This window comes from Rhamphochromis sp. 'chilingali' (assembly GCF_963969265.1).
Source record: "Rhamphochromis sp. 'chilingali' genome assembly, chromosome: 15".
NCBI classification, from domain to species: domain Eukaryota; kingdom Metazoa; phylum Chordata; class Actinopteri; order Cichliformes; family Cichlidae; genus Rhamphochromis; species Rhamphochromis sp. 'chilingali'.
The window spans coordinates 18,637,437-18,663,397 of record NC_137942.1 but is presented as its reverse complement, the minus strand read 5'-3'; the positions used below and the strand labels follow the sequence as shown (position 1 = coordinate 18,663,397).

Below are 25,961 nucleotides of genomic sequence, written 5' to 3'. Positions count from 1 at the left end.
GACTGCGGAGCGCACACATTCCCAGATCTCTGATGTTGAACTTCTACAACTGTGCCATCAGCAGCGTTCTGACGTATGGATTTCTAGTGTGGTTCCCCAGCTGCACCAAGGCCGATCAGCAAGCACTCCAGCGGGTGGTGAAAGAAGCTGGCAGAATTATTGGAACAAGTCTGCCAGAGATCAGTAATATCTTCCCCACTCGCTGTCTGAGGAGGGTGCACAGTATCCTGCGGGACCAACATCACCCTGCGCGCCACCTTTTCCATCTGCTGCCCTCAGGGAGAAGGTACAGGTCTATACAGGCCAGAACATCCAGACTGGCCAACAGCCTGTATCCACAGGCTGTGAGGCTCCTGAACTCTCTGCCCCCCTCTCACGGACAATAACCATATCCAACTTCTTAATAGCAATGAACTGGTCTGCATTGGTGCATCATATCTTTATTCTCTTCCCCCTCCTGCCCCCCCCCCCCCCTCTTTCTTAAATAGATAACTATCATATCTGATATCATATCTCACAGTACAATAATATTGAATGGGTTGCATTGTTGTATTTTGTCATGTTTCTCAGGTCTTTGTCTGAATTTCTACGAACATTATTGCTAAGGATTGTCTTATTGCATTGGAGTCACACTGGGTTAAATATGTACACTTGGGTTTTAAGGGGTATTTATTATTTTCTTCTTTTTTTTGGGTTGTATGGAAGCCCCAAACGCAATTTCATTGTTCTTGACAATGACAATAAATAAATAAATACAAAATACGAGAAAGAAGCTGTGACAGCTGAAACTAGGAGATTGGGAGCAGCGCTGACATTGCTAGTTTTAGCCTTGCTTTGCTTTCATTGTGATGGATGATTGACTGGTTTCCTCAACACCTGGACTGCTGTTTTGTAAGATAATAGTGAAAAATAATACTGTAACAATGCTCAGTGACGGCTTTGAAAGACTTATTCGACGCAAGCGCTGACAGTTCTCTCATATTGTAGCTCTGTTTGCAACAGCCAGATTTAAAACCCCCAACTATCACATGGTAAATAGCCTGTATTTGTATAGCGCTTTACTTAGTCTTTAGTCTTAGGATTATATGCACCAGGAAAAAAACTAAGTGATACAGAACTTCAGGAAGGTAAACAAATGTTGCTGATCTTTATTTCACCTGCAAAACAAGAAAAACTGAAAACCATTCGCTTACAGCTGATCCAGAATATCTGATGCTCTTCCTTGTGTGCATATGCTCTGCATACAGAGTGATTTCACTGCATTGCATATCTGATAATTGGCATAATGCACAGAGGAGGCCTATGATGCAAATGAATCCATGAGGGTTGGTTTGATTTTCTTGAGGACCAGTCTAGGGAATTTCCCGCCAAGAGGAATGATGCTGAGTGATTCTATTTGAGGAACTTGGTGCAGTAGAGGAGATCAGTGGTGTGAATGGAGGGGACTCCAGATGAGAGGCAGGAGGGACTAATAAAGTTGTGGCACATTGCACACAGGCACATTGACCGGGTTCAGTGTGTTTGGCATTTGCACCAGTACTGTGTTCTGATTGATAAGGGTGTTAACACCTGGCTGGTCTGTGGCTGTCTGTTACGGCCCCAGCTGGGCCTCCTGAATTTTATGTGGGGACGTAACACTGGCACACCCAGACTCTATCCAGCTGATGCGGTTCCTTCATAGCTGAATTAGAAGAGGGCTCTGCTTGACTTGGCCTCATACAAGGCGTTTTGGCCTGCTGAGCGTCCTCTTCAGGTTCAGAGGACACAAACAAAAACACAATGGTTCTTTTTTAATAGATTTTTGACTTTTTTCATCACATTTGACATGAAAACAATTCCCCGAAATATTCTCTCACCTTTGGTGCAGTTGCGATCTCTGACTCTCTTCCTCTTTTAAAAAAACAAACACATCAGAATTTTCCTGAGCTGATACAAACTCTCTGCAGTGACTGTTTCATCATTCAGTGCAGTGAAAGGCAGATGCATGAACTGTATGTTGGCACTTTGGACATACATAGTTGTTCTGTGGCGTGATGACATCTTTGTGTTTCCGCCTCGTCAAAATATTTTTTCTGCTCCTTCTTTGAGAGCGACTTCCACTGTGGATATAAGATCACCAGAACACACAGCTCGTATAAATACACAGCCACACTGCTGCTACACATAACTACAGGACAGCTGGTACACATGCACAAACAAGAGCATAGAACATTAACAGATGTATAAATGTATTCAGAGTTACACACTTACTCTCTCTCCCACAGCTGCACTGTCACTGATATTTAATTCTGCTTTGACCTTTGGCCTCTGCTCCAAAAATCCATAATACTGACACTTAGTCCAGCATTTCAAAGACTAATAATGATAAACAGCACAGAAACATGTAAGCAAAACAGTTTTTCTTTCATTAGCCTGAAGCATCCAACAGGTTCAAGCACCTTTATCAATAAATATCTAACGACAACTGTCTGAGTGTCTCACCTGTCCTTATCTAGCTGTGCCTGGCTGGCCGTACATATGAGATGGCTGCATGGTGATTGGAGCAGCCATATATGAAAGTTGGTACTCGGGCAGAGGAGGAGCAGATCCCAGGGGGGTGTAGCTGACAGACCCTCCCTCCACTATGAATGTCTGCTGGAGGAGAAGGAGGAGAAAAGGGAGCAGGAGGAGGAGGATCGGAGTTTTCCCCTCTACTGCTATATATACACACAGCACAACACTTTTAAGAGTATTTAACAAGAGCAAGTTTCCTTTTTCCCTGGTTTTACTACCACACTGTTCACCAAAACGCAGCAAACCTTCACCATCTTATCCAGAAGGGTCACCTCTTCATCCTCACATGGAAGAAGTAATCTGATTGGCATGGTGGTTTGTTTGAAGCAGGGATTTCGGAGTGGCCCTTGTGTAGCGTTGGAACCCAGTCACGATGTGTTTCATCCATTTCATAGGTTGGTTTGCCTGCAATAATGCCAAATAATTAGCAACTCTATAAATATAATGTAGTTCTGCAAATGATTTTGCAGAAGTAGGATGTTTGTTCTAATTTGCTATGACCTTAGAGCGCATCGCAAATAAAACTAATAGGCTATAAAGAGTGATATGAACATATTTAGAACTTACCGGAATGAAAATGTCTGGAGCACCAACAGATATTTGGAGATGGAAGAGAACTGGATATCAGCTCATCTCACAGCTGCTATCCAGGCTAGACTCCTTCTTTTGGTAACATCCGCTAGGTGAGCTGCCTCATGTTGCTTCCAGTTGGGAAAGAATGAAAAGATAAACCATTTTCAAGCTTATTCTCTTGCCGGTCATGCGATCTAACATTACAACCGACCACGCAGCAAGTACTAACTGGTGTTATCCGTCTGCTTTCGCTCCTCTTTTGCTAGCGCTTTGTTTGGTCCAGAAACATGGCGCCTCAACCAAAAATCCTGGTCATGCCCCCTCCCGTGACATCACGCTCCAAAGCCCTATACTAGTTTGTTTGTTTGTTTTTAAATTAGCAAGATCAACATACAAACAAAATGCACCATATATTACACATTCAGAGAATAGACATTCCTTACATATTAGCAACTTTCATACATAGGAAAAAGAAGATATAAAGATGGGGTCATATAATTTAACAGATTAAATCAACTCACTAAATCAAAATCTTCCAAAAAGGAAAAAAAAAAGCAGCCTTTTTATTTTTAACTAAAGTCAAAGATTTAACCAACAGGTTTAAGTTGTTTCTCCAGTAAGCTAGTGTTGGTTTGGTCTTACAAAAACGACAAGCTTTGTATAAATTGCTTGCACAAGATTAATAACACATTAACACCATAATTAGCTTTCTTTTCTTACAACAACACTCCAAACAATATCATATTTAAGGTAAATGGGGTAATTTGAATCCCACTGGAATAAAGCCAGGTATGAAAATCCAACCAAAATATTTGTATAAAATTGCACAAAAACAATAGATGGTCCAAATCCTCTTCTTCTGTTTCACAAAATGCACAATTACCAGTTTCTATTTTGAATCTATCATCAAGGAGTCTATTTGTCGGGTAAATTTTTAAATTGGACTTCTTTCCCTTTAGGAGGGACCTATACTAGTAAACACGTGTTTAAGACTGTAAGGCACCCCTTCTGACTCCATTCTTGTTATAATAAGTGCCCTACGGAGCCCCGCAAGGGACATGGGAGGAAAAAAAATTAAGATAATCTTTTCCGAGATCCCGAGTTTCGCGATCTCGCAAAAGTTTTTGCCGCATTCGGAGGCCGCCAGCTCGAAGCCGACCGGGAGGTCGAGGCACGATGTGCCGGGAGAGCGGTGTTCCCCGCGGCTATAGTAGGTCTCGACCTCCCGTTAGCTTCGCGATGGTGGGTGTTAGACGTCTCCGAAAACGTCGGAGCACTTTTGCAAATATGTGATGTCTTGTAAATCGAGCAGATATTTGATGTTTACACAACTACATTCACGCCTCAAAATATCTTAAAAGTATATTTTCTCGCAAAAGTTTTGCGAGATCCTGAGTTTGTTTTGCGAGAACTCGCAAAAGTTCATCTTAATTTTTTTTTCCTCCCATGTCCCTTGCGGGGCTCCGTAAGAGCCAGCTCTTCCCTGATGTCCATTTTTGGGACAGAGTTGTTCTCTTTCTGGGATCCTGTGGCAAAAATTTATAGGAATTTGATCTTCTTAGACTGGGACTGACATTTCTTTTCTCACATATTAATTGGGATTTCTAACTGCATAATTTTTCTGAAGCCAGCTGCTTTTACTTTGCTCCATTTGCCCCAGATGATCTGTCTCCACTCCTGTAAACCCACTCAGAATTATGTAGTAAGTTTAAGCTCATTGTTGAGTCGAGTGGTTGGATGCCTTTTTACTCTTCTGTCTGTAGCTGCGGCATCAAATGGCACACACAGCGTGGGGCAACACAGCCGTATTTAAATGTGAAAACCGAATGTGAAAACCGGAGATGTGCGATTTTGTATAGTTCTACGTATGTAGTGGTTCTACATAGTGCTGGTTTAAGTGCACAAAGACGTGAGAAAGCAGTTTAGAATGACAAAAAATGTTGCAACAGAGCTCCAGGTATCTTATTGCAACATCTCTTTGTTGGGTTTAATACCATTTCTCTTAGCATTTTTAACGTTTTGGTCTATTTCTCAAATCAGTGAGCAGTTTAATCACAATATCAAATAACCACTTGTGCATACAAGGATTTATTGGAAATTGCAAATGTTTCCTACATTCCTATCCCATGCTGATCGAAGTCTATTTTAGTGGCTGTTGAATAGTCTGACATCCTGAAAGGTCCACCTATTGCAACATGGCTAAACAAACTGTCTTAACCTGTCAAACATGATTTCTGCATATTTCTGTTAGACTGTGCTGCAGACATGTCCTGCTGACAGGAAAAAGAAAGCTTTACAGTAGTGCAAAGGCCAAAAAAATAAAATAAATGAAACATGTAAAATGTACCACTCCCAGGCAGAATTTTGCAAGCTGAGCCGTACTGTGAATTGCAGCGTAGTTTGATGGGTCACCAATTTCTTTCGCTTGCAACGCACCATTAAAAGACTGTATCTAATGTAGCTTTTGCATGTGTCAGCTGTGTTGCTTTACTTTTCTTTGTGCTTCACAGTGCTGCAAAACAGTCTCTTCTGTAACGCAGTGACAGCGTCTGTTGACAAATTACAGCAAAAGCAGGAAAGGCATATGTGAATCTTATCCAATCTCTTGCAATCAATCTCCCACACACGGGTAACTTTGTCATATGACTCAAAATGCACCAGGCAGCCTTGTTCATTTGCAGTCGTTACCATCGAAACTCACACTTACAGAGTACACTGATATATTGACAGCATTGCTAAGCTGTCTTGCTTGAACGCAACCGAACAAGGACTTGTCCCCTGACGGCATCAAAATGTTTACTGAGACAAAAACTTGGGCTCTTTTTGCAGGTTATCTACTGTGTGATGCCGCTTGCAGGAACGGTTTCATGGTATGCCCTCACTCTTTTACAAACATCAGTTTGATTTGAGAGAAAAATGAAAGCTCCAAGTGTTTGCAAAAGTCAGGGGTAAATTATTAATTCTAGGAGCCTTCCTTAAAGGTTTTTGAGCTATAAACAAATCCAGCTCTTCAAAGACTAAGATGATTATAAAATGGGTAAATGTATTTATTCATAGGCCTTCCTTTATATAGAGCTTGTTATTCAATTTCTCTTTCTCTTTTCTGTAGATCAACAAAATTTAAATATAATATTTTATTTCTAAGTATATGTTATTGCCTTGTCTCCTTTGTTTCCACAATTTAATGCATTAGAAGCGATTTGGTGTTTTTCTTATGACAACATGTGAGATTAATTTTAGATAAACACAGACTGTTTTCCATCTCTTTACTTTCACATGTAGCAAAGCTCACGATATCAGTTTCGAGCCATTCACATATTGCCTTTAAACAGCATGCAAAAGGAGGATTTTTTTGGGGGGGGGGGACGAGCCAAAAGATTGGAAATACAAGCTATAATTTCAGACGAACATTTCTGGGTAGCGGTTTCATGAGTAAATGGAAAAGCTGAAATCACAGTGACCTTTCGAAGACTTTGTTTCACAGGATGTCTGAGTGCAGTCTCATTCTTTCTTTCTTAAGAATGCTGATAAAAGCTTAAGTTTGCAATAATGTGCAGTCGTTGTTTATCTCAGTTTCTTTGGCACATTTCTCAGTTCAGTTGCATTTCCCAAAACATTCAGAAAACCATTAGATAATCTGCAAATGATTTTAACTTGCCCAAAACTTGTAATTCATTTGTCCAAATCAAATATTTTGTGAAAAAAAAGCTAAAGTCTTTCGCTGTAGTGTGAAAATGATTAGATGTTTCATCGGAAATACTTTGGAAGTGTGTCCTTCATCTTTTACATTTCTAAAACGTCCTACATCTTTTCACTGACACTGCTTACCTACTCTACAGATGACTGCATGCAAGCAAAACATTACCTTTAGTCTCTATGGTTGTTAACGAAGCTAAAGCATCAGAAGAAAAATATACAGAAACGCATATAACAATTGATTAAAAGATTAATTAAATGAATAACTGGTGAATAAAAAAAGTTCTCCACATCACAGCGCATCCTGAGCAACAAAGGCGGCAGTTGTTTTTTGTTTTATTTTTTATTCATGCATTGTATTTATTTCATATTTAGTTGAACCTTTAATTATGGCAACCTTGGCAATCATTATGCACTTCAAAGCAATCGCACATGAAAGTTGTTTCAAAGTCGGGCGTGCTACAAACTGGGACCTCTTGGTTTTAGCTTTGTTGACATTTTACTTATCTCAGCATCCTCCGGTGCTGTAAACATGTACGACTGAACTGTGTTTCTATGCACTGAATATAGTTAAATCAATATGCATGAGCCCACCTTCTGTCTCAGGTTAAAGTGAAGCAATACTGAGCCAGTATTACTGAAACATGCCAGAGGTGCATTTAATGACGTTTCAGTTCGATGCCTGTTGCATTTTGAAAAGCTTCATTTTTTTTTTTTTTACACCTGGGCCTTGGTGTTAAGAGCTTTCAGCTGTACGCTCTCATGCATGCAGCGCTATGAGCCCACTGAGAGTGAAAGTACGGGGCAGAACATCAGCTTGAACTCAGACACACGTGAATTTGCATAACGCGTGACACAAGGTTGCAGTGAAGGGCAAACTATGAAGATGCTCATGAATTTCAAACACCTTAAGTTTGCATGCATACATGCGGAATGGGATATAGTCTTCATCATGCTTATTCATTTAATTACAATCAGAACTGCAGTTCAGAAACGTGAACTTTTTGTTGCCCTCATATATAAAGAGACTGCACCAGGTGTCCATGGTAAATTCTCATTTAATGTAACTACTAACTTATGTGTTTAGTCATTCTGAAAGGATAAAACCTAGTGAAGGAATTACTATTAATGTACAAATGTTCCTAATCCTCCTTTCTTTTGGCCTTTTGCTTCACTTTTACAGTTCATCTGCTCTATGCTACTCAGTGCTTCCTTTTCAAATGTTTCTCAGTTATGTTACCTTTTCCTGTTATACCCATAAAACCTCTCAAGGCTGGATTTCAATTATTTTTCGTATCATGTAATGTGTAAGACTTCTGGAAAATCTGGAAATGCACAGGCACGTTGAAACTAACACGCCGGAATCAGCGCGCTGTTTAGAAGCAATATCACGTTGTCATGCGTTGTGGTTGCGCTTGGAAGTTGTGTTTTTTATCTCGTTTGGTGCCTTTTACTTTAATCTCTATGAATTTTGCCTCGCCAGGTTGAATCTTACGAGTTTTTTTTTATCTCCCTTCTCCATCACCTCATTTTTATCACTGTAATTATTCACTCTGCTAAGCATGTAGGCCCACACTGGGAAAAGCATTTCTTCTCCACTGGAGAGCCTGTCTGTCCTGTTTACCTAGGAGGCTGATGCGTGGGAGTGCACATGTGGGTAAGAAAGAGACGCTTCGTCATCTTTGCTGCAAACATGTTGATTGTCAAATGTTCCTGCATTTTGTTGAAGGCCGGATCAAGAAGCCATCCTGGCTCTTTTTTGTAGCAAATGTTGCCTTTTGTCCTGGCTGTGACTGCATCTACACAAGGACAATATCACTGACAGACAGAGCTAGTTTGGTGGGTGAGTACGAGGCAAGGAAGGAGCGAAAGAGACAGATGGAGACTGAAAGACTGCGCTGCAGACAAAGCCAGGTGAAAAGATGAATGAGGTCGAAGCAAAATAAAGAAAGAACTGACGACAGCATGCCAAAAACATTCAGAAAAGCATCCGTGTGGCAAAGTAAAACTGAGTGTGTCACACTGCTATACAGCCACTTGACCGGTGACTTTTTAAAAAATGGCCAGATTTAGCTTTTGAACATATGTTGTATATCCACAGGAGCTCAGGAAGTGAAACTGAAGCCAACACTTCATGCACAGGATGTATCCATATTGGAATTGCATCTGCCATGTCTGCATTCACTAAAGCAGGGAAAGAGGGCAAAGAAAGGGGGTATAGAAGAGGAAGGGAGAGGGAGGAAGGTTATGGAGGAAAAACATAAAATGTGAAACAGACACAAGACTAACGAGCAGGGAGGTGACAAAGAGCAAGAAATAGTGAAAAAAAAAAGACTAATAGGAACAAAGAAAACATGCTATTCATATATATATAATATGGCTGTGCCGTAATCAATCTATTCATTGTACTTGATGTGTCCCTGTCATTCACTTCAGGCATGTATACTTTAAACCTTGTATCAAATCAAATTTCAAATTCAAATTCAAATTTTATTTGTCACGTACACAGTCATACACAGTACGATATGTAGTGAAATGCTTGGACAACTGCTCGTGACCTAAAGAAAACAAAAAAAGGAAAGGCTATGAATAAGATAGGAAATAAATATGAAAAATTAAAAAGGGTAAATTTAACTAGGAAGGAATAAAATATAAATTAAGGTTAAAAATGAAATAACTGTACAACACAAATTAGAATGAAGGGTAAATTTAACTGGGAAGAATAAGATAAAATATATAAATTAAAGTTGAAAATAAAATAACTGTACAACAAAATACACAATACACAATATATAGAACTATATAAGAATGTATGAAGAAATCTAAATATAAATAAATATATACACAATAACAGCAGCTGTACAAGTATTAACTGGAAATGAAGAATATAGTGACCAGTGTTGTGCAAAAACAATGTCCAGAAAGTCCAGTGTGTGTGTAAGAACTGTATGTGTGGGTCAGTACTGTGTGGTGGTGTGATTGAGAGACCGTATCGCCTGCGGGAAGAAGCTCCTCCTCAGTCTCTCTGTGTTGGTCTTCATCTTAAGATTAAGATGGCGCCGGTGAGGTCGGCTGCCGTCACGACTGCTCCGACCACTTTTTCTTTGTCTTTGTTTTTTAAGTTAGTTTTCAGCGTTTCTAAATCGGCAAAATCATCACCATTGGGTACATTAGGTATGACAGTGACACTCTTGTTTCTATTGGTATACAATGTACTCACAATTCGAAGTTTTTAACTCCGGATCCGAGCTGGCCGAGTGAGATCTCGAGGGAGAACAAAGGGAAGCGGCGGCGGCCTAGAGGGAAGCGAGCCGGCGTCAGGAACAGGCTGAGAGCTCGTGCACACCGCACACCTCTGCCTAGCATTCTGCTCGCCAACGTCCAGTCACTGGAGAACAAGCTTGACGACCTCAGGGCCAGGATAAAGTTCCAGAGAGACATTCGGGACTGCAATCTCCTCTGCTTCACCGAGACATGGCTGAACCCAGCGGTGCCGGACCACGCCATCCAGCTGGCCGAGTTCTTCTCGGTTCACCGCATGGACAGGACACGGGACTCGGGGAAGTCAAGGGGAGGCGGCGTGTGTTTAATGGTGAACAACAACTGGTGCAACAGTGCGAACGTTGTTCCTCTCACACGCTCCTGCACACCAAATCTGGAACTACTGTCCATCATGTGTCGTCCTTTTTATCTACCTCGGGAATTTACATCGGTCATTGTAAGTGCTGTTTATATTCCACCACAAGCGGACACGGTCACCGCCTTATGCGAGCTGCATGAGGCACTCACACAGCACCAGACACAACACCGGGACGCTGCGCTTATTGTGACGGGGGACTTTAATAGTGCCAACCTCAAACGCGCAGCGCCGAACTTTTATCAACACATCACCTGCCCCACCAGGGGTGAAAGGACACTGGACCACTGCTACACTACGGTCAAGGACGGTTACAAGGCACAATCCCGCCCCCCGTTTGGCAAATCTGATCACGCCGCCATCTTCCTCATGCCAAAATACAAACAAAGGCTGAAACAGGAAGTTCCGGTTACCGTGGAGACAAAGACTATCACAACGTTTCCCAACCAGAAGCCGTGGGTGGATAAAACCATCCGCGACGCTCTGAGATCCCGCACCGCTGCCTACAACACGGGACTCATGACGGGGGACATGGACCCGTACAAAGCCGCGTCATATAACGTGCGGAGGGCGGTGAAAGAGGCGAAGCAGCGCTACGGGAGGAAACTAGAGTCACAACTCCAACAGAGTGACTCTAGGAGCCTGTGGCGGGGACTAAGGACAATAACGGACTATAAAGCACCAACAACCGGTATGACGAACGCGGCCGTGACTCTGGCAGACGAGCTGAACACTTTCTATGCTCGCTTCGAGGCTGCAGCTAAGGTCTCCAACAATGCTAGTGTTAGCGGCGCTAACGGCTGCAGACAGGAAGATACTGCCAGCACCGGAAACGTGCTCGTCATCTCCGAGCATGAAGTAAGGAGAGCCTTCAAGAGAGTGAACACCAGGAAAGCAGCAGGACCAGACGGCATCCCAGGTCGTATCCTAAGAGACTGCGCATACCAGCTAGCTCCTGTGTTCACTGAGATATTCAACATCTCTTTATCTCAGTCGGTGATCCCCACATGCTTCAAAGAGTCCATCATTGTTCCTGTCCCGAAGAAACCCCACCCTGCTTCTCTCAATGACTATCGCCCTGTAGCCCTCACCTCAGTAGTGATGAAGTACTTTGAACGCCTGGTCAGAGACTTCATCATTTCTTCACTACCAGACACACTGGACCCACTACAGTTCGCTTACCGTCCAAATCGTTCCACAGACGATGCCATCTCTCATCTCCTCCACACATCACTCACTCACTTGGACACTAGAAGGGGGAATTATGTTAAAATGCTCTTCATAGACTACAGCTCTGCATTTAATACCATAATTCCCTCCACACTCACCACCAAGCTGGAGCATCTGGGACTCAGCTCATCTATGTGTCAGTGGATCTCCAACTTCCTAACTGGCAGACCACAGGCAGTAAGGATGGGCGGACATGTCTCAGCCTCCACCACTCTCAGCACTGGAGCCCCCCAGGGGTGTGTTCTGAGCCCCCTGCTGTACTCTTTGTACACATATGACTGTGTGGCCACTACCAGCTCCACCACCATCATCAAGTTTGCTGACGACACCGTCGTGGTGGGCCTGATCTCTGATAACAACGAGACGGCCTACGTGAAGGAGATTAGGAATCTGGAGAACTGGTGCCAGAGGAACAACCTCCTTCTAAACGTCAGTAAGACAAAGGAGCTGATAGTGGACTTCAGCACTAAGCAGGAGAGGAACTACCAGACCCCCGTCATCAACGAGTGCCCAGTGGAGAGAGTGGACAGCTTCAAATACCTCGGAGTTCACATCACGCAGGACCTGTCATGGTCCTGTCACATCAACACCGTGGTGAAAAAGGCCCGACAGCGTCTCTACCACCTCAGACGCTTGAGAGACTTCCAACTGCCCTCCAAGGTGCTCAGGAACTTTTACTCGTGCACCATAGAGAGCATCCTGGCGGGAAACATCTTAACCTGGTTCGGGAACAGCACCATGCAGGACAGACGAGCTCTACAGAGGGTTGTGCGGTCAGCTGAGCGCACCATCCGCTCCGAGCTCCCTGACCTGCACTCAATCTACAGCAGGCGGTGCTGGACTAAGGCCAGGAAGATCGTGAAGGACCTCAGCCATCCCAACAACAGACTGTTCTCTCTGTATCTAATAAATAGCATCTCTGTTTTTCTGGCGATCGCCATCAAAAGTTTTGTTTAGCACCCAATAAATATCACATTTTCAATATCTAGCAATAAATAAATAAATAAATAAAATAAAATAAAATAAAAAATTAGGTGCCATATGAATACTGAACAGCTATTGCTTGCTGTAATCAATCCTTCTGTCCAGATTGGCTGAAATCTGTTCCTAGTGTGCTTCCAATGTAAGTGATGGAAAACAAAATCCAAATCTAGTTCTTTGCAAGAAGAATATATTTCAATGTTTATCTGTGGCTAATATGAGTGAGACAAATCAGTGGATATTTGTGAAAGTAACAGTCTGTTTAGTCAGAAAACCCTGTTTTTTTGTTACCATCCAGCCAGCTCAACAACAGAGGGAGTTTTATCTAAACAATACAGCACCTCTTGATGACATCAAGGCTCACACTAGCGTCACATAAACGTAGGACAAGAGCTGAAGAGTTTCTCATTCATTTTTTTCTTTTTAAACAAAGCTCGATTTTTCAGATCTGAATAAACTGACCAGACAGCTGCAAGTGTCCTTGTAGCTCAAACCCCACACTAGTACTGGATATATAAATAGTAAAGTAATGTTATTCATCCTCAGATAAACAGCTAGACAATGCTCTGAAATTAGTTCCCTGCCCCCTCAGATGTGTTTCCAACTCTGCCAACAAGAGCTCAAACTGCCCCACTGACATCCTGAGACATGTGGTCATGACACAGTCTCAACTCCTGGATCAAACCATGAAATTCTATAGAACCATGTTCTATGGAAATTTAAAACGCATGTCCTCTTATATGTATCTCATTTTTCCCAGAAACAAAACTCAGTTAAAAATTTCTTTTAAAAAAATCAGGTAATTCTTTGTTTTTACATTCATCAGCTCCCAATCAGCCCAAATGGCAAAGAGAAATTAAAAATACATGCTATTAAAGAGTTCAGGTCTTAGCAGGTTAAGGGACACAACAAGTGTTGTTTCGTCTTGTTTTTTTACAACATGTTCAGTGAGTCTTGGCGTTAAGGCGGCATTTCTTCATCATCATCATCATCATTTATTTATTTATATAGCACTTTAAAAACACACCTGGTAGACCAAAGTGCTGTACAATACTAATATGCACATAGTAATAAAACCAGACATAGCAATAAAATTTAAAAAATAAATAAATAAATAATAATAAAAAAAATAAATAAATAATATCAGTTACCCACAGAGTTAAAAGCCAGGTAATAAAAATAGGTTTTTAATAAAGACTTAAAAACTGCTATGTATTTTCTTCTATTTGATCTCAAAAAGCTCCTAAAACAGTCAGTGATCCCTGTTGACCTCCCTCGGCTTTTATTACCGCTAATCATTTATTTAAGCTCAGTTTTTAAAACCTTAGGATATAACTACAGCCCAGCCCATGCTGCAGTATATGAATGACTAACTTTGTATTGTGGATGAATTATCTCAGTTGTTCTCCTGGCTGAAGTTTGGTCCTTTTACAGCATCCTGCCATGCGATTACATTTGTTTCTGACCACCGAGAAAACTCACGTTAACTTTTATCGAGTGGAAAAAAAAGTTAGCTTGTTTATATCATGCTAACATAGCTATGTCGCTAGCGGTCACGTAGCACATCATTATATACCAGCTAGCCAAACTTCAGTAACCCTACAAACGTCACTGCTGTTTAGTTTTCTGTCTTCATTTATGCTGGAAGTGATAAGAAAGCTGTATGTTTTAATTTGTTTCCAAAACCCCGCAGTCAGGACATGCTATATTGTATTTAGATAGAAGCTAGCGAGCTAACTCCCTGCTAACTTCTAACTCGGTTAAATGTCATAAATTCCGTTTTCATGGATGCCTGGGTGTTAAACTCAATTGTTACACCTGGTAGAGCAAAACGCTGATCATTTTATTAAAGATGAAAGACTTTAGACAGTTTTTCAACTCTCAGTAATGCCACAGTGATCGTTTGATATATGGACCTGCAGCGGAGTTTAGACCCAGACACGGCTAGTGACGTCAGACTGAACAACCGGATACTAGTTTGTTTGTTTGTTTGTTTTTAAATTAGCAAAATCAACATACAAACAAAATGCACCATATATTACACATTCATGGAATAGACATTCCTTACATATTAGCAACTTTCATACATAGGAAAAAGAAGATATAAAGATGGGGTCATATAATTTAACAGATTAAATCAACTCACTAAATCAAAATCTTCCAAAAAGGAAAAAAAAAGCAGCCTTTTTATTTTTAACTAAAGTCAAAGATTTAACCAACAGGTTTAAGTTGTTTCTCCAGTAAGCTAATGTTGGTTTGGTCTTATAAAAATGACAAGCTTTGTATAAATTGCTTGCACAAGATTAATAACACATTAACACCATAATTAGCTTTTTTTTCTTTCAACAACACGCCAAACAATATCATATTTAAGGTAAATGGGGTAATTTGAATCCCACTGGAATAAAGCCAGGTATGAAAATCCAACCAAAATATTTGTATAAAATTGCACAAAAACAATAGATGGTCCAAATCCTCCTCTTCTGTTTCACAAAATACACAATTACCAGTTTCTATTTTGAATCTATCATCAAGGAGTCTATTTGTCGGGTAAATTTTATTCAAATTTTTAAATTGGACTTCTTTCCCTTTAGGAGGGACCTATACTAGTAAACACGTGTTTAAGACTGTAAGGCAATAATAATATCAGTTACCCACAGAGTTAAAAGCCAGGGAATAAAAATAGGTTTTTAATAAAGACTTAAAAACTGGCACCTGTCTAATATGAAGAGGAAGGTTATTCCAAAGCGCAGCAATAGAGAACGCTCGGTCTCCTCTAAGTTTCAGCCATGAATTTGGGACCGAAAGCAGCAACTGCTCAGCTGACCGAAGGGAAGGAGTGGGGACGTGGGGCTTCAACAAGTCAGACAAATAAACAGGTGCCAGACCATTTAGAGATTTAAAAACCAATAAAAGGACTTTAAAACGGATCTTGAATTCAATTGGAAGCCAGTGTAAAGAGGCCAAAATCAGAGTGATGTGATCAAATTTTCTTCTGCAACTAAAAAGGGGTTCTTGTCTGTCCTTACATGCTAAAGAGACACAGGAGGATGAAAGAAACACACAAGCACAGGAGAAACCATGAATGGGGCACCAAAAACTACATGCAGAAGATGAGCAATTTAACGAAGGACTTAAAATATCGATGTCCAGATCTGTTTGAAGAATTCTAGTTGAGTATGTTTCACTTCACAGTAGCAACATCCAAATTATTTGAATTATTTGCTATGTCAGTTGAAATCGTGAAATACATGTTAACATTTTAAGAGAGCTGCCATTCTGAAATCCACTTTGTTCCACAGGCTAAAATGTTTGCATCAGCTAACATTAAATGCTAATGCAAATATAATGTAACTGTAACATTAGCAGGCTAGTCACCAACAAACCTAACATATCAGTCTGTGTTAATGTTAACAATACATTTTAATGTTAACATTTTAAATAGATGATCGAGAACCACTTTCCTTTGGTCCTGATAGGTATTGAGAATTCCTCTAGTTACCGACTACATTGCTAAAGGTTAGCCATAAATATTACATAGATTAAGCTTAAGCGTAGTTAGTTAGGTTCCAATTATAAAATGATCTGTATAACCATGAAATGCAAATATTCACTAAATAATAATCTTATCTTTAAGCATCATGAAACCATACTAGTTAGTCCCAGAAAGCTAATCCCTACAGCACACTTAAGGTAGAAGAATTCATCCATGGTCATCTACCATCATATGAAATGCTAATCATAATTACAAGGAGCTACAATACAAGTAGGCAATAATTTTCCCTGAAACTGAAAACTGTAACTTTTTTTAAGCAGATTTGTATTGTGCAGGTAAGCCATTAGCACATGTAGATAAAGTTAGCAAATTATCGCTTTTAGCTTAGTGGCTGGTGACCTCACTTGTTAAATATTAACTCTACTAAATTGTCCAAAAACTGTGGCTTAGCTTCAGGTCTTTAGACGCGGGCTCTAACAACAACTGGCTGCGACACTGCTCTACTACCTTACCAGCATTTACAGAGTGGACCCAAAATCAGATGCGAAACAGCTGGAGACGGGACAAATGTTTTCATTGGTTAAACAGCTCTTTTACATGACAAATTGTTTTTAAATTTTTGCCTTTTACCTAAATATTTTTAATTTTTCCATCTTTATCTTCAAAGTCCACTCAGCCACATTTTATCAGCTTTATCTACTACAGGCTACAAGTCATTAAAAGATGTGCACATGCATGCCGAGGTATTTAGTCTTACAAGCATGAACAAAGCAGCAAGTGCATTCAAATGGGTCGCTATGTGGCACTTTTGATGTCTGTCCCTTTGATGGTAATGTGGCGGAAAGGGAGATGAGGAGAGGGCAGATACTAATGGGCAGATAAGAGGAAGGATGTGATGCAGGCATGCTTCAAGGAGATGAATTTATTAAATGGCTGATGGCCGATGACACTAAGATCAGTGATGGAACATGAACCTGGGGGAGCTTTCTGTCTTTTCCTTTAGTGGTCACAGTGTTGGATTGGCAAAAAAAAAACAAAGGAAATACTACATAGATTGATAGCTGGGACTTAAAAAGGCAACGGAGGGAGTACGGTGGGGAAAACAAAAGGAAAGGGGCCAGAATTCCTTGAGCACAGCGTTTCCAGTTCACCTTTTTTCTTTAGTCAGTGCTCTAAATATAATCTAAATATTAAGGAGGTGATTTTTCTGGTACTTTATTGTATTTAGGTACAACTTCTATTTTTTCCTCTTTCTAACAAATACTGCAGTCACAAATTTATTGTTGTCATGAAAAGGGAAAGATAAACCTGCTTTACTTTGATTTAAATGTATTACAATCCAACTAAAATCTAATTTGGGCTTCCAGATGGGCTCACTCCTGTTCTGGCATGCCACATTGGGTAAAAAATGTAGTATTTCATTACTTCCACAGTCTCAAGTGACACTATGACTATTTTCTTTGGTTTCTTTGCTGGAACTGGAATTGTGCAGCAATGACCATGCTCTGCTCTCTCAGGGGGATGCATCCACTTGCAGATCTGTTGTTCACGTGTATGTATCCTTCCTGTTTTGTGGCAGATGTTCACTCTCCTGCACATATGGTATTCAGCCAGCTAAAAAACAGTAAAGGGGATGTCCACTCTTTTTGCCGCGGTATGCTTGAGGGGTAATTCTGGCATGCATAAAGCTGAGATTATTAGACGCCGTTGCCTAGAAAGTTTAATGCGTCATGTAAACAAAGCGGAAGTGCTGCATTACGATTCATTGTGTCTCACCACACGATCTCCTGTTGTGCAAATGCATGGATCCGTTTACACAGTAATAAATATTTTAATAAAGTGTGCACTGCCTCTAGACCAGAACAAGAAGTAAACATGCTCGTATCCATATCTTTGTAATGGCTGCATCACCTTGAATTGTGTTTGCTACCGAGTATGACCCTTTTTTGATTCCTGACAGCAACAAACAGCTTAATAATGATCTCCCGCTTTCAAGCCCACACAGGCTTTCCAGCAGTCCAGCACTCACCCGGGACGTGTGATCTCATTATTTCCACAAAGCTGTGTGTTGTAGTAACAGAGGGGATATAATGTACTCTAGGTGAAGCATAAAACCTGTCATAGAGTTTGGTTTTTTTGCTGGCTGAGGTTTTTCCATTTACACAGATTAAACTAATAAGTGCTTTCTGTCTAACATTCACACACCATATGAATCAGATCAATGAAACACATCAGAGAGCAACTTGACCAAGGGGCAGCCAGGGATCAAACCGCCAACCCTCCGATTAGTAGATGATTAGCAGATGACCTGCTCCACCTCCTGAGCTCAGCTACAAATTTCCTGATGTAAGGCCTGGCAGAAAGCCACCCAATGTAGCTGCCTATGTTGGTGGCACACCAAATGTTTAAAAAAGCCACATCTTTAATCCTTGTACAGGATGTGTCATATTTAAGTGGGTACACTGACATGATGCTTAAGTATAAAATAGGAAAAATGCAGTAAGTCATTTGGTTGCTTTGCTGGGGTTGTTAGTCTACTCTTTAAATTGTGTTAACTTTCCCACACTGTCAAAATCAGTCCTGACATCATAGCTCTAATCCAATCACTTTCTTGCTTGCCCTCTCTGAGCCAATCAGCCTTATTTCTGGCTGTTTTAAATCTCAGCGCTCTTCTGTCATTCTGCCTTTCAGACACCCACCTCCTCCCCATCTCTATCTCACCCTGGTCAGTCAGACCCCCATCTTCACCTCCTCCACCAGTGGTCCTGTCCTAATTCCTGTCATTTCTTGGATTCCTGTCTGCTATGATGGTTCATCAGAGTCTAATTGGCAAATAGCTCATTAATTGAATTCTCCATCTCAATAAATCATGTTCAATTCTTCTAAATGATCCCTCCTTATTGAAATGAAGGGGAAAATTAGCCACAGTTACACAGAGCTGCCACTTGCCACCCAAGGCAAGGCAGACAAAAGCTTGGGGGGGCAGACAAGTTATCCCAGAGTTGATACACTAGCAGTAGACTTGTTAGCAAAGCCACCAGGCTGAAAGATCACAGCATTGTTATTGAAATAAACACAACCTCTGCCAAGATTAATGTTTTACCTGTTATAGGACTGCTGTTGGTGCTGTCAGAGCATTTATAGCAGAATGGTGTTGAACAGTGGAGAGGCCCCCCTGTGAGTTTTTGTCTAGAGCCCCACGAGACTCTAGAATCACCGCTGAAGTTACTAAAGTTTTTTGTTTTTTATAAAATTGTGTTTATTTCTGCTGTAAAGCTGGAAATCTGTGATGATTAACTCGCTTTTAGAGGCACCCTCAAGTTCTTGGCACTTCTGCAGGGGCTTCATCGTTTAGCTTTGGAGGCTGTTGATTTGTTTGTAACACACTAACAGCTTCTTATGTTCTTATCAGGAACAGAACTGTTGTGATAATTCTGTGGAAGTCTAATGTGGGAAAAGTCAAAAGTGTCTAAACATTAAGTACAGAAATGGTCTGAATTTGAGCCTTTGAGTTGGACTACGTTTTATGTGCTCAGTTTTTACAGTTGGCTTCAGGTCTGGGACGCAACCAGTGAGAATCAACTGAACCTGAAAGAAAAACGTTGACCAATCACCAAGCAGAATATCATGACTCACCACATCTGAAAGCCATGTAATAGGTCTACATGTAGCATATCATTAAAAATGAATTTGTACTTATTTTTGGTTCTTAATGGTTCAGTTGCCCAAAGAGTCCTTAAACGTCACAATCTTTAACTATTAATTTGTGTTGTCGAACACATCCAGAGGAAGCTACTGAACTATGAGACCAAGCCTATATATATATATATCTGTCATTAAAAATACAAATGCTGGTATATGCTCCTGTGTAGAATTATAGTGGACCTGCTCAACGTTTTGAGGTGAGAGTCAGGTGTTTGTCAGTCCGCACTGAATTTTCCATTTCAGTGCACATCAGTGCAAATGTCAGTACTCATTGACTTCATCTCCCAAACGCACCACAACCACATATTTGGAAACATGTGACTTACCCACACATACGCACAGACAAAGACCGAAGTCATCCAGTTCTCATCAGCCACACCTTAACAGCCCTGGATAAACGTCATTCTCCTGTTTGCATTTTAATGTTAGTGTCCGTTAACATAACAAATCCCAAAATTTCCTTTTTAATGTGTGGTCATGCATCATGCTAATCAGTGCATTCGTGAACGGAATAAATGGAAGAGTAAGACAACAAGTTTGCCAGCAGCTGAAGAAATGCAAGGATAACACGGATGAGAATTTTGGTTAAACCAGACTGTGTCTTGGACTCAGAGTGAGCACAGATTTCTTTCTTCCTTCCCCCTGCTGCTAATTTTTTTACTCCGTTCCATTCTTTCTCTCCTTCACCCTCGTTCCCACACCTTCCTTGTCCTTCTTTATGCCTCCCTCCTTCCCCGTCAACCTTTCCATTAGTGCCATGGTGTCATTCGCAGGGGCAGCGGGAAGAGGGCAGAATAAATCAGCGAGGAGGAGGTCGGCCTTGCTCACTGTCCAGCACTGGCTGCAATATCCTTGCAGGGAATGAGCGTGGTGCTGATTTGCATGATTAAACAGCATCCGCCAGACAGCCAGCGCTTCATTACTCATCGCAAAAGCACACAAGATGATTACAGGAAAATGGTCGGAGGCACACTCACACACACACACAAATGCAGGCATAAACACCCATGCTGAGACGCACAGGTGCACACAAATACTGTACATCCGAGTAATGCCATCTGACAGTATTTGTAGCAGAGCAGTAGTAAGGCTGATAACAGACCCAGGCACACACACACACACACACACCTTGCCGCTTCATTTTGACACTTAAATCTTAAAACCTTCCAAAAGCTACAGTCATGAGACACAATTAGAACTGCAGCTTTTTAATTTTTGCCCATCCTCGACTCGTCAGTATAATCTCACGAGTGGGCAATGATAAAAGACAGCGATGCTGACCACAGCGCATCAGTGGACGGGTACTGTACATGACTGATTTTTGTACAAGGAAAAGAGGGACAATCAATACACAGCTATTGAAGCCCTGCATCGATGAAAGGCCACAGGATTCACAATGCAGAACCACCCACTAACACCTCCTATTACTTCATGGTGCAAGCCCACTTCATTAAAAGCTTGTAAAATGTGTGAGTGTATGCACATATTTGAGAAATGCAAGCTTTTGCACAGAAAAGTGCCTGAATATCCCCTCCCTCCTGTCATGAGCAAAAGGATTCATGTGTCTGTTTAAGTCTCCAAGGAGCCGGGAGAGCCCACCTTCACGAGCACAGCACCGATCAATAAATGATGAGGCACCTTTAGCTGAGGAATTTGGCATCTAGCGAGAATCTTTTGATTTATTGTTGTTTGGAGGGAGGTTTATGCCTTCTGGTTACTTACATTCATGTGACATTGTGTGTCATAAAGAAGTGGAGTTCGATGAAGCTTGGATTAATGTGGCTTAACGTGATCGTTCCAGTGAGCATAAGCAGGAGAGTCCAAGAGACAGCAGCAAGAAGAGGCTGGTTGCTTCAAATTGAGTACAGTGCGATTCGAGGAGCATTCTGCGGTGCGGCGCAGTGATTAAATATTCACACCGTCACATGTACACCTGCGTGTTTGTACACAGCATCCCGTGTGTTCTCTTCAAGCTTTCCATCAGTGTGGACTTGTTCTTTGAAATCACCAAGGCGCAGACCGTGTTTCAGCCTGCTTCTATTCAAGCAGCTGTTCCACTTTGAAGTCCAACATGAGGCTTTTATCTTGTTATCTTGCTATTTTATTGTATTTCCCCTGCGCAATGCCATGCAGCATCCCGAGGGATACAACAAATACCCAGGGCCCTCCCTCTCATCCATAACACAGACATGGCCGACAATGATGGTAGGAAATAGGGGAAGAAAAAAAATGTCCATTTCATGTTTGAACTAGAACAAAGGGGAGTTTCCAGTTGACCATATACTGTAACGACCAGCCTAATTAATCAGATGCATAATTCATGGGACGGAAAAGTGTGCTGTGAAGGAGAGAAGATGGGGTAGAAAACTGCACCATCAGCAGTTTCCCGGAGAGGAGAAAATAGAAGAGACCACACTAGAGCCTGTGCTTAATCAACAGGACAACAAAAACGCAGTTATGGCCAAAGCACGTGTTGCAATAATAAAATGAAAGGACCTCTCAGGAGTTTAGCCTTATGTGAACACAAATTAAAATACATCCTATTATTGTGTGTTTGGTGCTGTTAATTCTAAAACTAGTATTTGTCAGTCTGAAAATGCAAACTCGGCTACACTTCCTGTTTACTTGCCTTTATGTGTATTTTTATATACAGTCCACCGATCAGTCACAACATCACTAACCTAAAATCTATAAACCTCACAGTAACTGCAAGAACTATTCTCTCTTAATGACGCTGAATAACAGGCTCTATATAATGATGCACTTCATTTATATGTGACCATATTGTTTTATTTTGCGGCCTAAACTGACCATATTTGGCCAAGACAGTGATGTATTTGCAGTGTGAATTTACCAGCTAGTAGTTATAAGTGGAGGAGTATAAGTATTTCGGGGTCTTGTTCACGAGCGACAGGAGGAGGGTGCGGGAGATCGACAGACAGATTGGTGCTGCGGCTGCAGTGATGCGGACGCTGTACCAGTCCGTCGTGGTGAAGAGAGAGCTGAGTGTAAAAGAGAAGCTCTCAATTTACCGGTCGATCTACGTCCCTACCCTCAGCTATGGTCACAAGCTTTGGGTTGCAACCGAAAGAATGAGATCACAGATATAAGCGGCAAAAAACTAGCTTCCTCCGAAGGGTGGCTGGCTTCTCCCTTAGAGATAGGGTGAGAAGTTCGGCCATTCGGGAGGGCTCAGAGTAGAGCCGCTGCTCCTCCACATCAAAAGGAGCCATTTGAGGTGGTTCGGGCATCTGATAAGGATGCCTCCTGGGTGCCCCCTGGGTTAGGTGTTACGGGCATGTCCTACCGGGAGGAGGTCCCGGGACAGACCCAGGAAATGCTGGAGAGATTATATCTCTCGGCTGGCTTGGGAACGCCTGAGTGTTTCCCCAGGAGTTGGCTGGAAAGAGGGAGGTCCAGGCTTCTCTGCGACCCGGCCCCAGATAAGCAGAAGAAGATGGATGGATGGATGGATGGATGGATGGATGGATGGATGGATGGATGGATGGATGGATGGATTGAGGTACACACTTGGCACTAAAAGCTGCACTTTATTATACACGTTACAGTTCTCTTACCAAAATATTTGCCAAGACCCTACTTAAGTCTCCAGTTATGTAAAAAACTTTTCCCAGGAATGCACTGGGCCCTGTGAAACACTAACTATACCCTTACTGCTTCCATAGCAATTAAGAGAGTAAGTAGTAGCCAGTTGCATCTAATTAACTCAATAATTGATCATGAGCAAGTGTGAGCATCTCTATAAATGTGGCACAATGTCAGAATCGTCCCTGGAGTGGACATCTCAGCAAATTCACCTCAAGGTCAGACCATGCATTGCCCACAGAAACCCAAGCGCTACATCTCAGACTCTACAGTGCTCAGTTAGCGAGTTAAATGTTAAAGTTCATGACAGCACAATTAAAATGAACAAGTATGAGTCATTTGGAAGAATTGCCAGGAGAAAGCTTCGTCTCTCTAACAAGAATATTACAGCAAGTCTTATGTTTGCAAAGCTGAACCTGAACAAACCACAAGACTTCCACAGCAAACCTTTGGAAAGATGAGACCAAGTTGGAGATGTTTGGCCATAATACACTGAACCATATTTGGTGAAAACCAAACAGCAGCACAAACACCTCACACCAACTAAGGGAGAGGTAATGATTTTGGGTTGTTTTGCAGTAACAGGTCCTGGACACCTGATTCAGCTACGAGCAGCTCTGTATACCTATGCCTGAGAGCTAAAGCTTGGCCAAAATTGGGTCATGCAACAGGACCATGATTCCCAACTGATCCCCTTTTCAGAATGGCTGAAAAAGAAAAGAATCAAGCTGTTGCAATGGCAGAGACAACCTGAGTGAAATGCAGTGGTTGGACCTTTTGACAGGTCTGGTTAAACATATTCCCAAAACCTCGATGAACTGATACAATTTGGTAAAGAAGAGTTGGAAAAAATTCCTCCATGATGATATAAGAGACTGATAAAGTCACACAGAAAATAACTGCTTCAAGTTAGTGCTACTACAGGTGGTTCTACAAGCGTTTGTTCAAGCATTTGTTAATTTTAAAGTACTGTGAAAACTCTTTTCCGCATGACACCACCCAGATTAGGAAGAGATAGCTCAAGAGTTATTGAGTAAAGCTTGATGTGATGGAGAGGGGGCGGACAAGAAGTCTTGAAGCAAGACAACTTAACATGTTATAAATGTCTCCAATAATTACCTTTTTTTTTTTTTTAACAATAAAAGCACCCAAATCCTATTGAGGTATGTGACACATAACACTTGGATCAATGCTGCATCCATACTGATGAAAACACAATGAGTGGGTAAAAGGCAATAAACCTTGGGGACAATGATCACTAGTGACTGACAAAGATTAGAATACGAGCATCATGGATTCAGCATGTAATGAGAAAGCTCTGGGTGCCACAGCCTGAGATCAATAACTAAACACAGGGGACGCTAATGGTCTTCTAATGATGCTGCAGCTCATCAAAGTGTTAAAAAATTCACCCATCTCAAGTACGCAGAAACAAACATGCATTTGTTTGTTCACCTTTGTCATCTGTGGCTTCACATGAATGAAAATAACCATTTCTTCCAGTGCTGCCCATTTCATTGTTTTGCATTAGTCAGACAGACTTTGGTGGTAATTGTTATTTGTTCGGCTTCAGCTCTCCTCCGGGTTTATCTGCCCCTCTAGCCGTGCGAGGAAACACTGAGGCAGGTAGCTCTGTGTGCAGAGTTATCTTCATTTCACCTGGTGCATATTTCTGCAACTGTCGGTTGTTATGGTACAAATTAGGCAAGGTCACTTGAGCCGTTGCCATGGAGACAAGGTTACACCAGGGGATGATTTGATCTCGCCCTGAATTTCCACATGTGTCAGTGAATGTGTTCTTCATGAGAACACGGTGATCCCACCAGCATATCAGATGCAGCGATTTACCCTTAAACCGAATCTGAAAGTAAAGCTTTTGTTGTTTTTGCACATCCTGACAGTTTCTCTTTTTCTCTTTCTGACTTTAAAGTTCCTCTGTAATATATTAGCAATTTCTTTCTTTTTTTGTTATGCTTATCAGGAGCATTTCTTCCTACTTATTCCTTTTTCTTTGCATCACTACCTGTGCAGCTTTCAGATGAGGAAAGAGGACAGGGGACAGTCTTGTCTTCAGAAGGACTTTGATGCTCTGGTGGAAGGACTGAAAACTCTCACTGGCTTCCATCCTGGCTCTGGCTCATCTATGGCCAGAAATGCAAACACTGCAGGACGAAAAAGGAAAAAAAAAAGATAGAGAGAGCATGAAGGAAGAGATAGAAAGAAAGACAAAAAGAAAGCTGCTGGGCTCTTACTTGTCGATTCTGAGCCCATTCCTGTGGTGGAGCCATCTGCTGAGGGAAGAAGACGAGAGAGATGGAGCGCAGTGCAAAAACTAAGCCATGATCCACTCCAACTTCATTGCTGTTAATGAAATTTTACATTTTACACTGCGCAGAAAAAAATCCCCCACAGGATTCTTACATGAAAACACAGACATTTGAAACAAACACAGAAAAACAAGTTCCCATACAATTGAAAAAGAAT

General features: G+C 41.5%; 1 long non-coding RNA gene across 1 annotated transcript; it reads right to left on the bottom strand.

Annotated features, from left to right (window-relative positions):
• Window positions 1-1,189: 1,189 nt before the first annotated feature.
• On the bottom strand, window positions 1,190-25,632 carry LOC308411856. The gene is made up of 6 exons (XR_013974458.1): window positions 25,501-25,632; window positions 3,121-3,254; window positions 2,482-2,958; window positions 2,251-2,355; window positions 1,857-2,099; window positions 1,190-1,747 (listed from the first exon to the last, which is right to left on the bottom strand). It is a non-coding gene; the product is annotated as an uncharacterized lncRNA (long non-coding RNA).
• Between the last annotated feature and the right edge of the window lie 329 nt (window positions 25,633-25,961).